Raw genomic sequence first — 10,338 nt, 5'->3', positions numbered from 1 at the left:
TTAACAGCTGAATAAACAAACAAACAGATTTTGACCATTCCAGTCTGCCTGTTGGATGAAGGAACTATTTTACCTCTCTGTAGCACAAAATGGTATATAATGATCTCTCTTTTCCACACAACAGCAAGGTAGCAGCTTTGTTTGACTCTGCAGATTGTTACTGTCTACACTGCAGCATTTTTGTAACAATTATCTGGAAGGATCTGTTCAGAAGACTTACTTTGGGTTATGTTTTCTTTTTGAACTGTAACAGAACATTTGGAACTTTAACTATTGCATAACCCTTCTGATTTTTATTATCTTTGAAATACTTGTAAATTAAGACGTAACATTCTATGATTTCTGTGTTAGTTTTCTGAGTTAATCAGTCTCTATTAAAGCTGTAATTACATGACAGTTATTAATCTTTCCTGTTTTAGAAAAAGTTAGTTATTGGTGTAAGCAGTTGTTAGCTACAAATTGAGTAAACAACCATCACTATAATCTCCTCTAACTCCCCTTTTCTTCTCACCTTGCTACAACTCTTGTATCTGCACAACTTTTCAGCTGGCATTCTCCTGAAATCAGGTTAGATTATTTTGCATTTTTATCCATTTAAAATCCTTATGTTATCAGCTTTCACCTTTTCTCTAATATAATTTTATATTGTATTTCTTTGTTGATTTGGAAAAGAAAAAAAAAAGCATTTCTATTTAATTTATTGCAAAACAAATAATGAAGAACTGTGGATTGGTGTTAGAAATTCATTGGATACATTCTCACAGACAATTTAGTATCCACTTCTCATGAGATCTCGTGCAATTTTGAGTGTGGAAAAGCCTTGTAGCTCAAACAGCAATGGTAACAATTATATATCCAGCAGTTATTGTGGATAGTATCAGAAGCCCGTTAATTATTAGTGAGAGCATTCTTACTTCCCTTGGTGTCATTTCTGTGACTCTCCAGCCATCGTGGAATACTAATGTCAGGTACTACATTTCTAAAGCCAAGTATAAGATTAACAAAAGATTAAAGAACCCCAACAAACAACAATAAAACAGAAAGAAGACTCAAAAGTGGAACTCCTCCTCTCCTTTCCCAAAGCCCAAGTGTCTTTTTCTTTTGCAGGTCACATTTAAAATAGCTCAGTGGGATATTATTAAAATGTGCAGCAATTGCATCAGATTTTATTTCACATAGAATATTTGAGCCTGTTTGCATTGCGTTTGATTTCCTTTTCTTTGTTATTTAGCATTCCTTTCTTTGAATGAAAAGAAAAGCTAAGTTAGGAAGCTGATGAAGGAAGACATGCAGTGTTTCAAAGTCTGTACTGTAAATGAAAGCAGCACATGCTGATTTTGCTATGTTAAAGGTTTAAGTAATTTCTTTTCCAGTTCATTGTCTGATGTTTTAAAGAGAATCAGTCTTAAAAATTAGCACAAGTAATTGGTCCATAGGCAAGTCCTTTGGTCAAATTGATCAATATACTTTATTTTTAATTTTATTATCTTAGTTATGTCACGGCAAAAAATCACAGCTGCTACATGACAACAGACTCCTTTTCTGCTTTTTGGAGGCTTTTTAATTCTGATTTTCTGCTGTGGTTTTATCTCTTTCTCTCTCTCCCGTTGGTATTCTAGGTTTTAATCACATCCTTAATGTTACTTCAGTGCAATTTGTAGTTAATAGATTTGGGCTTCAGTTAAATACTTCTCAGTTATCAGGACTTAGTGATTTGGAGAAGTGTAGTAGTAGAACTTTTGATACAGAAGGTTTAGTGAAAGCTCCAGGGCTCAACAGCTATGAAATGGTGCTGCTCAACGTGGGAAATGGCAGTTTGCTTTCCATTAGCAGAAAAATACCTCCCCAGTCTTAAAGCAATTGTGTTTCATGTAAGATAACACTCAGAAAAGGTCAGGTCATTACTTTGACTCAAGTGCTCATTTGAACAAGGTAATTCCAAAAGACATTAGGAAGACATTTGTGTCTGGGGTGGGATAGAAGGAACTAAGAAATAATCTCTTTCTTTTGAAGACCTGTGTCCTTTTCCATCTCATAATTAATAGCCGTGTCCAGCTACTGCATCTTTGATAGACAAGTGGTTTGATCCAAGCCTTATGAAATGATGAGAATTTCTGCTATCTCTTTGGGTAACATATTTTTGTGAGACATGTAGTCTTAATATTCTCTGAGAGTGTTGGATACTCTGTATTGTTTTCAATGTACTTGAAGTACAGGAGTAGAAGCATGAGTAAGTTCTTGTGCATTTACTACCAATAGTAGCAAACACCTGGATATACAGTTCACCCTGTCTGCCTTATAATAGCTTTTTACTGGGCTCCTGATCCAGAGTCTCAGTCAGATTCAATGGTGTGGAAGTCTTGGGCCAGCAACAGATGAGCCCAAAGTTTGCAAGGAGCTTGTCAGCAGAAAAGCTGAAAACAAAAGAAGTGAGAGGGAATATAAGAGCTAAATTGAGTGTAAAATAGAAGGTGCAGTGGAGACTCTGTCTCGATAATTAGCACACATTCAGAGCTTGGTTGATAGTGCTGCCAAAAGACTTAGGTTGCCAGACAGATTTCATTATAACTCCTTATTTTCTTCTGCTTTACTTTGCCTATCCATGTATACATTCTTTCATATTGAGTATTCAATTAGGCTGAATATTTTGAGACAATTTCAGCAAAAATGGCTCAAGAATTTCAGAAGAATGAAATTAGGGGAAAAACACATTGCTTGTCACCATTTTTATAGCACTTCAATTGTGATGTCCTAGCAGACATTTGGGCTAATGCAAAGATGCAACATTTGGCTTTAGGTTGGTTTTAAGACAAAGTTGTAATTTTTTTCTACTTTAGGAAAAAAAAAATCAACGACCAAACAAACTTGTCCTAATCTAGGTAAAGTTCAAAGCTTTGGAAAAAAAGTTTATCCATGTTCTCTAGAGACAAGTCTACACATGGCAGTGGAAATGCGCTGGAATTCATATGTGAAGATCTTTCTCTGTACCAGGCACGCTGAGTCAGAAAAGTTCCCTGGAGAGTTGTTTTTCCTTATTCCACAATTGCAGTGTGACTGAACATAGAAATAGAAAACACGGAGTTTTCTTTTTTTTCTTTTCTTTTTTTTTTCCCCCATTCTTTCCGTGCATATGAACGTAGAAGATGTAGACCTCATAGAGGTACTGGGAGACTTACAGTGATATTTTAGAGTATAATATATAAGAGGGAAAAGCAGGAGGCATTTTGTGCAGGCTTCATTTGGAAAAGTGTGGTAATTGGGTGAACAAAACAAATCAGATGAGTTTGTTGTGCTGTGAGAGTGAAGGGCTGAAGGATCCTGTAGTGGTACAGGAAGAGTAAGTTTGAATGAAAATTTGAGGGCAGCAGAACAGTGGCGCTAGTTTAAGCCTTTTGAGAAAAGTTAAGAATTGGCAATTTTTGAAGGAATGCTAGGATCTACATGTCAAAAGACTGAAGATAAAAGAAGGGCCTGGGTGGGTAGAGAGAACGCTGGCTCCACTCTTGTAGGAACAAGCTTGGATTTTGAAGCACTCAGCCAGCCTTCTGAATATGATGTGTTTTTTCTTAGTCCTGTGCAGTAGTAAGGTCTTGTACTAGAATTTTTCCAACATGGAAATAGAGGTAATATAGCCTCTGATTTAGTGAAGCATTATGAAATTTATACATTTATTATTCATTGAGCTGGTTTCCACAGTTCTGTGAAAAACACAATGCTATTCCCTTCTTCTCCAGTGATGGATGTACATGGTTATTACTTACTTCCGTGGGACTCAGCAAACAATAGCAAATCTAGGAAACCAGCTTCTTGGCTTTTGGTTTCTTCTGTGGGCAAAAAGAAGAATAGAAGTAAAGACCATTTATCTAACCTACCGTTAATACTGAAAATATGTTCAGAACACTTTTTATTTTAAATGTGCTGTCCTATTTTCTGGAAAAAGAGAAGAAAATCTATTGGAAGTATGAATTTAAAGGGTTAGTCAAATTCATAAATCTCTAGGTCCACAGCACTATCTTGAAAGAAATTTGCTTAAATTATTCTCAGTGGTGGGGAAATATACTCTCCTGACTTGCTATTATCTCCGATTTTGAAAGAAGCAGCCTGATTTCCTGCAATTGTAATTTAAAGCCAGGTGGGAAATTTCTCCCATTGCTCCTTCTTCCTGTTTAAAACTTATTCCCAAATTGCAACATTTTTACATCATAAGAAAAGAATCTACTGGTGAAGACTTTTTTTTTACACTCTACACACCCTTTAAGAGTATTTATGGGGCTATTCCCTCTTAGGTGTGCATTTAACTCCCATTAACTTTAATGCGTTTTTAGGTGCATACATGAAGGGATGAATATAGCGTTACCGTGTTTGAAGGAAAAAGGACCAATCCCTTACTCAGTTGAGATTTCATTAGAATTTCAGATGCCAGTTTTTAAGAGCGGGGTGGTGCTCAGGGAACCTACGTTTCATAAAGTGCCTAGGGCAAAATAAGTACTTAATCTGTCTGATGCTATTTCTTATTGTTGATGGCGATCAAAATTGAAGTTGTGCTTTTACTACCAGTGCATTGAATATGTCTTTTTTACTTTCTGGTAACTGCGGAAAAAACCTATTTCATTCTTGGCTTTTTTGTCTGCTAAAGTCATTATAAAATGTAAATGAATACATTGTAAGCCAAATCTGAATTACAAATACTCTGTCTAGAGGTTTTTTTTTTTTGCGAATACTATGCAAATTTTGTTCATCTTTAACAGCTATGGGTATGGATAGGATTTTATAATAAGGTGTCTGCTAAAGTTTCCTGGTTTTATTAAACTAGAAAACTTCCAAATTTCAAATTTAAAAAAGTTGTATGTGTATGTATATACATACACACACATCCGTGTATATATGCCTATACAAACATAAATTCACTCTATATACACATTCTTTTATTCCAAAATCGTCTGAGCATGATCACTAAATGTATACATTTGTGAGGATGAAGCTTTTTCAAGATATTAGATCATTAGGGAATTGTAGGGCACCCAAATCTAGGCTTACCAAGAGTCTAGCTAGACCTCAAATGAGTTTTCTTTAGTGGTTCCTTACTAAGTGTATAGTAGATCATTAGTTTGTGTGTATGTATACACAGACATTCCTTCCGGGGAAGGCACCCTAAATCACTAGTTGACAAATTTTATGTTCCCTAAATTGTGACTGTGAAAAGTACTAGATGAGTCTGTTCTATTTTCCAACAGAATGGAGGGCAGCAGGAATAGAGCTCTTCCTATACTTCGCAGATTAGCACCAAGTTCAGTTTTGTGAGCCAGTAAGAGGCTACTTTATTGCCTAGATACTAATCATGTTCTACTCAAAGAGTTTAAAACCAAGCATATGTATTTTGTTAGTCCCAGTCTTTCATTTATTCACTGTTCAGCTTGATCCTGAACAGGAAAAGAATCACACAAAACTCAAAATTTTAGCTTTAAATGCAGAACGGTGATTTAGTTTCAGTTCTGTAGTATCTTAGAAAGCAGGAAACATATCTGTCAGTCATTATCTAGTACTCTTGTGCTCCCTTTTGAGATACACATTCCTAAGATGATTGTGTAACAAGTGCACTTAGCAACTGTGGAATTAAAAATCAACCTGGTTAATTCAGCACTGAGCAGTTAGAATAAATGTCTTGATAACTTAGCCCATGAATCTGTGGTGATTGGAGGTGGTTTTTCAAATATATTTAAAATCTACTTAGTATTGTGACTATATTCATTGATGCTTATGCGGCCTCCTAATTGCAGACTGCTTTGGTAGTAGAAACAATACTCAAAAATAATTTATACTGTATTGATAGCTGCTTACAGAAACCTAGCTGTTTGTTGTACCCACTGCAGTCCTGGCCTGGTGGTTGAGCATCAGACAGACAGTTCCCAGGAATTTAAAATCTTGCCTCAGTTACCCTCTTCTACTTGATCTGCACTAATCTTCTAACCACTTTGTATTATTCAATAAATTCAGCTGTAGCTCCTATAAACAGAAGAGTTTCTCCCAGGTTCCTTACCAATGAAGCTGCAGTCTGATTTCACGGTTGCAAATTAACTTTGTACTATGTGCAGGCTTTCTGTGTTTTTGGCAAGGACAACTGAGTTTTTCAGTTGTTGCATAATTTAAGTATCTTTTATGTTAACACAGGGCAAAACATAAACATTAGTTTTACAATTTCAACACAGTGTAGGTCATATTGTGTTATTACTTTTTCTTTCCTGTGGTTTTCATATCATTAGAGTAATGACAGGAGAAAACAGAATGCAGTCATTTTGTCTTCTGGCTTACTTGTACTTAAATTTTTACAAATTTTAATTTTAGTGAGAAATCTAAAAAAAAAACAGAAGCTTTTAAAACCTGTATTTTGAGAAATAATACTACCTTTCAAAGGGCTTTCTGAAAACCAAATAAAATCTGGCACTCTTTTGTCACGGTACAGATAAAATATCAAAACAGGAACTGTTTAACCTATAGTGATTGGATAAGTAGAAATTATTGTTTCCAAATTAAGTAATAAGGCCACAAGTTCTCCCAGTCTTTACGTTACTGATCCTGTTTTGCTCAGAAAGCAGTATAAAAGCTGACATTGGCATTTGACTGTTCCAGGGGAGCTTTAGGTTAGATATCAGGAAAAACTTCTTTACAGAAAGGGTTGTTAAGCACTGGAATAGGCTCCTCAGGGAGGTGGTTGAGTCACCATCCCTGGATGTGTTTAAAAACTGTTTGGATGTGGTGCTCAGGGACATGATTTTGCAGATTTGTTAGTTAGGGTAGTATGGTTAGGTTGAGGTTGGACTTGATCTCAAAGGTCTTTTCCAACCTGAGCAATTCTATGATTCTATGCTATACTGTTATCTTCAGCACATTCTAATATCTTTTGTGTATCAATTAAAACTCACCAGTTTGGAGGAAATAAAATGGAAATGACATTCTGCCTTTAGTTTGGAATAAAAAGAAATGTGGTCGAGGAAAAAGATAAAGAGAAATGAGTTATATTAGAATACGTTGAGAGTAATACATTTTACATATACATGAAGTTGTCTGGCACTGCTCCAAGTGAAGTAAAAGTAAATGAACAAGTAGGTAGAAGAATTTTCCAAAATAAAGGAGTAAGAGAAGAATACTAAGATAATATGTACAAAATCTAAGCTATCACCCAGACGGGGCCATGAATTTACTTTAGAAATGGGAAACTGAAAAATATATTCTTTAAAATACAGAGTGAAATAAGTGGGCAAGTTACTGGCATTTTTGAGTGAAAAGTATTGCTGGGCCAGAGTTGCTGCCTTTGAAGATGAAACCCCTGATTCTGTATTTGCACTTAAAATATCATCAAATGTATGCTTCTCAGTGGTTTTCTTGAGGTCTTGGGTCTAGTGACTATAAGCATATTGCAGTTAAAAATAGATTTAAAATTGTCAAGATAAGTGGTTAGTGTATGAACAATTGATGATGAAATAGGAGTAATTTTTCATACTTCCTTGTATCCATTTTTCTTTAGAATACCTAATAGATGGAAATACTCGTGTATATACTGTTTTATTTTCCTTAAAAATCAAAAGCCTTTAGAAATAGTAGATGAATGTGAAGTGTATTTTCAGAGGTTTCTCCAGAATGCAAAGTAGTTAACTTTATTATGGCTAGAAAAAAAAAAAGAAATCAATTTATCTGATAAAAACCCATCTATGTTTGCAATATATTTTTTTCCTAACAGAGGATGTATGTCTCTTGAAGGATGTTTAATATAGAAAGGGATTGACTTGAGGGAAGAACTTGAATGATATTATGTATGCATGTGGAAAAAGAGAAAAATGAAGTGGGAAAGTCAAAGGAAAGCATAATGGATAACTTTCAATCAGTAAAGAATGATTGAAAATCAGTGACCTTTGGACATGAGGACAAATAAGTTTTGTTCAGTACTCGGTTCTGGGAAAGCTGATATTAAATTCCTGATATTTGACATGGATCACTTCAGTTTCCTCACTATCAAACTGTGATATAGCAAAGTCTTGAGAGTGCATGTGTTTCTGGTTTTGATTTTTGTCACAAGCTTCTTTTTCTGTCATCTATCTATAAAGAATCATATGATATTAAGGTACTCCAAACTTACAGCTTTGACCCTCAGGGCTTTCATTTGAGTTCTGATTCAAATTACAGAACAGTCCTTTCTCTAGAGACTCTAAGGATTATTTTAATTTCATTCAGGCTAGCAAAATTTGAAACACAAAAATTCTCCAAAAATGTAACTATTGTTGTCTCTGTCATTATAGATGGCTGCGATGTGAGCACAGTAATAGGAATATTCCTGCTTGCATGATACAAGTACAACAGAGAGAATACTAGAGTATACCTTCTATACTCACCGCACAATGAGTTTTCTTGAGACCTGTTACTTCTATAAAATTCCCTAATTTCAGCTAGACTGTGTAGTCTATGAGAGCAGATCCTAACGGCAGAAGCTGCACTAGCATACCCCCTAATTAGCATGACATCATTTTATGAAAGTTTGTAAAAGGTCTTAGAGTGAAAGCTTTTAAGGTGTGTCAGTATGTGTGTATATCTGTGTGTGGGTTGGTCTGCATATGTATGTTTAGTAGCCTTTAAAACCAAATAATCTCTTAAGGAGATAGATTCAAATCTAAAACTTACACGAGCATATACCCTATACATCTATCTAAAAAATGTCAGTGAAACTGTTGCCTTGATGTAAGAGGGATGCAATCTCTTTTCTTCCTACCAGCAATCGTCTTGAAGCACAGTTTCCTCTGCAAAGATAAAATCTGTGAGACAGCCTGTTCAGCACACCTTAGTATATTGTCTTTATCCTGATGATGTTGAAATAACTGTTAACAAAGTAAATACAAAAGGTGATTTCAAATGATCCTACTACAAGAGGAATTGTGATTCCATGTGATAATGTCATCTGACTTCCTAATTGCTGCACATTAAATAGCCTGCAAAATGCCTGCCTATGCAATATAGACATTGCTTTCACCATACTTGGCTTGTAGACAAAGCTCTGCAATGTTATTGTTATCTCTAATTGTCTCTTTCCCTTCCCTGCAAAAAATATAGTAGTTCATTGTAACGTAAAATAACTTTCAAAGAGTGTAGTTTTGTTAAAAACAATAATTGTTCAAAAATAAATGCTGCTATTTTAATATATTATCTAGAAGTATTAGGGCCTCAGGTTACAAATCTAAACTCTTTTTTGAACAAAACTCAGCTTCACTCTTTTATTTTCTTCCTTAAACTGAGCTGGTTGAGCAGACTGGTTTGAAGAAATGGGATGGTGGGATGTGGAGAGAATGAGGAAGATTTCCTTGGGAGAGTTAGATCAGAAAAGGGACCATTTGCTCTGACCAGAGCCTGCAGAGCAGAACAGAATGGCAAGGCCACCCAAGTAGGAAGATCTCTCAAGGAGGTCACTAATCCAACCTACTGTAAAAGCAGGCCAGCCCTAGGATCAGATTAAGCTGCTCAAGGCAGTATCCAGAAGAGTTGAAAACCTCCAAATATGGAGGTTACACAATTTTGCTAAACAACTTATTCTTCTCAGGAAAAAGTTTTTCCTTATACCCAGTCTGAACCTCTCTTTTAATTTTTTTAGGCCCATTACTCTTGTTCTACCACGAAGATACCATCTTCAGTGTCTATGACCTTCCCAGAGTCCTCCCCACAACCACTACTCCAGATTAGGTAAGTCCTGGTTTCTCAGCTCTCCTTGCAGGGCAGGAGTATCAGTCTCTGCTGAGGTTTGTGGCATCTGGAGGCTTCTAATACCAGGGGAAGCTGATGGCTCATACTCAGCTTGCTGTCAGTCCAGCTTCCCAAGGTCTTTTTTGCATAGCTGCTTCTCACACAGTCAGTTCCTATCCTGTACTTCTGCCTGTTTTTTTTTTTTTTCTGCCCAGAGGCAGGGCTTCTATTTATCCTTATTTAATTTCATAAAGTTCTTGTTGGCCAGCTCCTCCAAGCCACTCAGAATGGTAGCCTTCTCACAAATGTATCAACTCTCCAGTTAAGCATCATCTACAAACTTACATTGTGTTGCACCTTATCAATAGTCTGGATGAGGTAAAGTTTTTAAACAGGACAGGTTCCATGGTAGAAATGCTATGTTCATAGCATTTCATAAGTCCTAATTGTGAACTTTGCACCTTTAGTTTATTTAGCTTTATTTTTTTTATTATTTAGCTTATGCTAGGTGCTCTTGCATCCACAGTCATGGATTTTTTCATACCACCTAGCACTGATGCAGAGTACTGAATTATCAGCTCTTTAACTGCTCCTGACAAATCTCAGCCCCCCACAGAA

General features: G+C 35.8%; 1 long non-coding RNA gene across 2 annotated transcripts in view; it reads left to right on the top strand.

Annotated features, from left to right (window-relative positions):
- Positions 1-10,338, top strand: part of LOC116216297 — a 17,748-nt gene that overhangs the window by 3,525 nt on the left and 3,885 nt on the right. For both annotated transcript variants that reach the window (XR_004158797.1, XR_004158795.1), the window contains exon 2: positions 9,632-9,720. This is a non-coding gene — a long non-coding RNA (uncharacterized LOC116216297). The remainder of the gene's footprint in view (positions 1-9,631; positions 9,721-10,338) is intronic.

The sequence above is a fragment of the Meleagris gallopavo genome, chromosome 1 (assembly GCF_000146605.3).
Source record: "Meleagris gallopavo isolate NT-WF06-2002-E0010 breed Aviagen turkey brand Nicholas breeding stock chromosome 1, Turkey_5.1, whole genome shotgun sequence".
NCBI lineage: Eukaryota > Metazoa > Chordata > Aves > Galliformes > Phasianidae > Meleagris > Meleagris gallopavo.
Note: the sequence above shows the minus strand (reverse complement) of the source record. Positions and strands in the feature narration are given on the sequence as shown.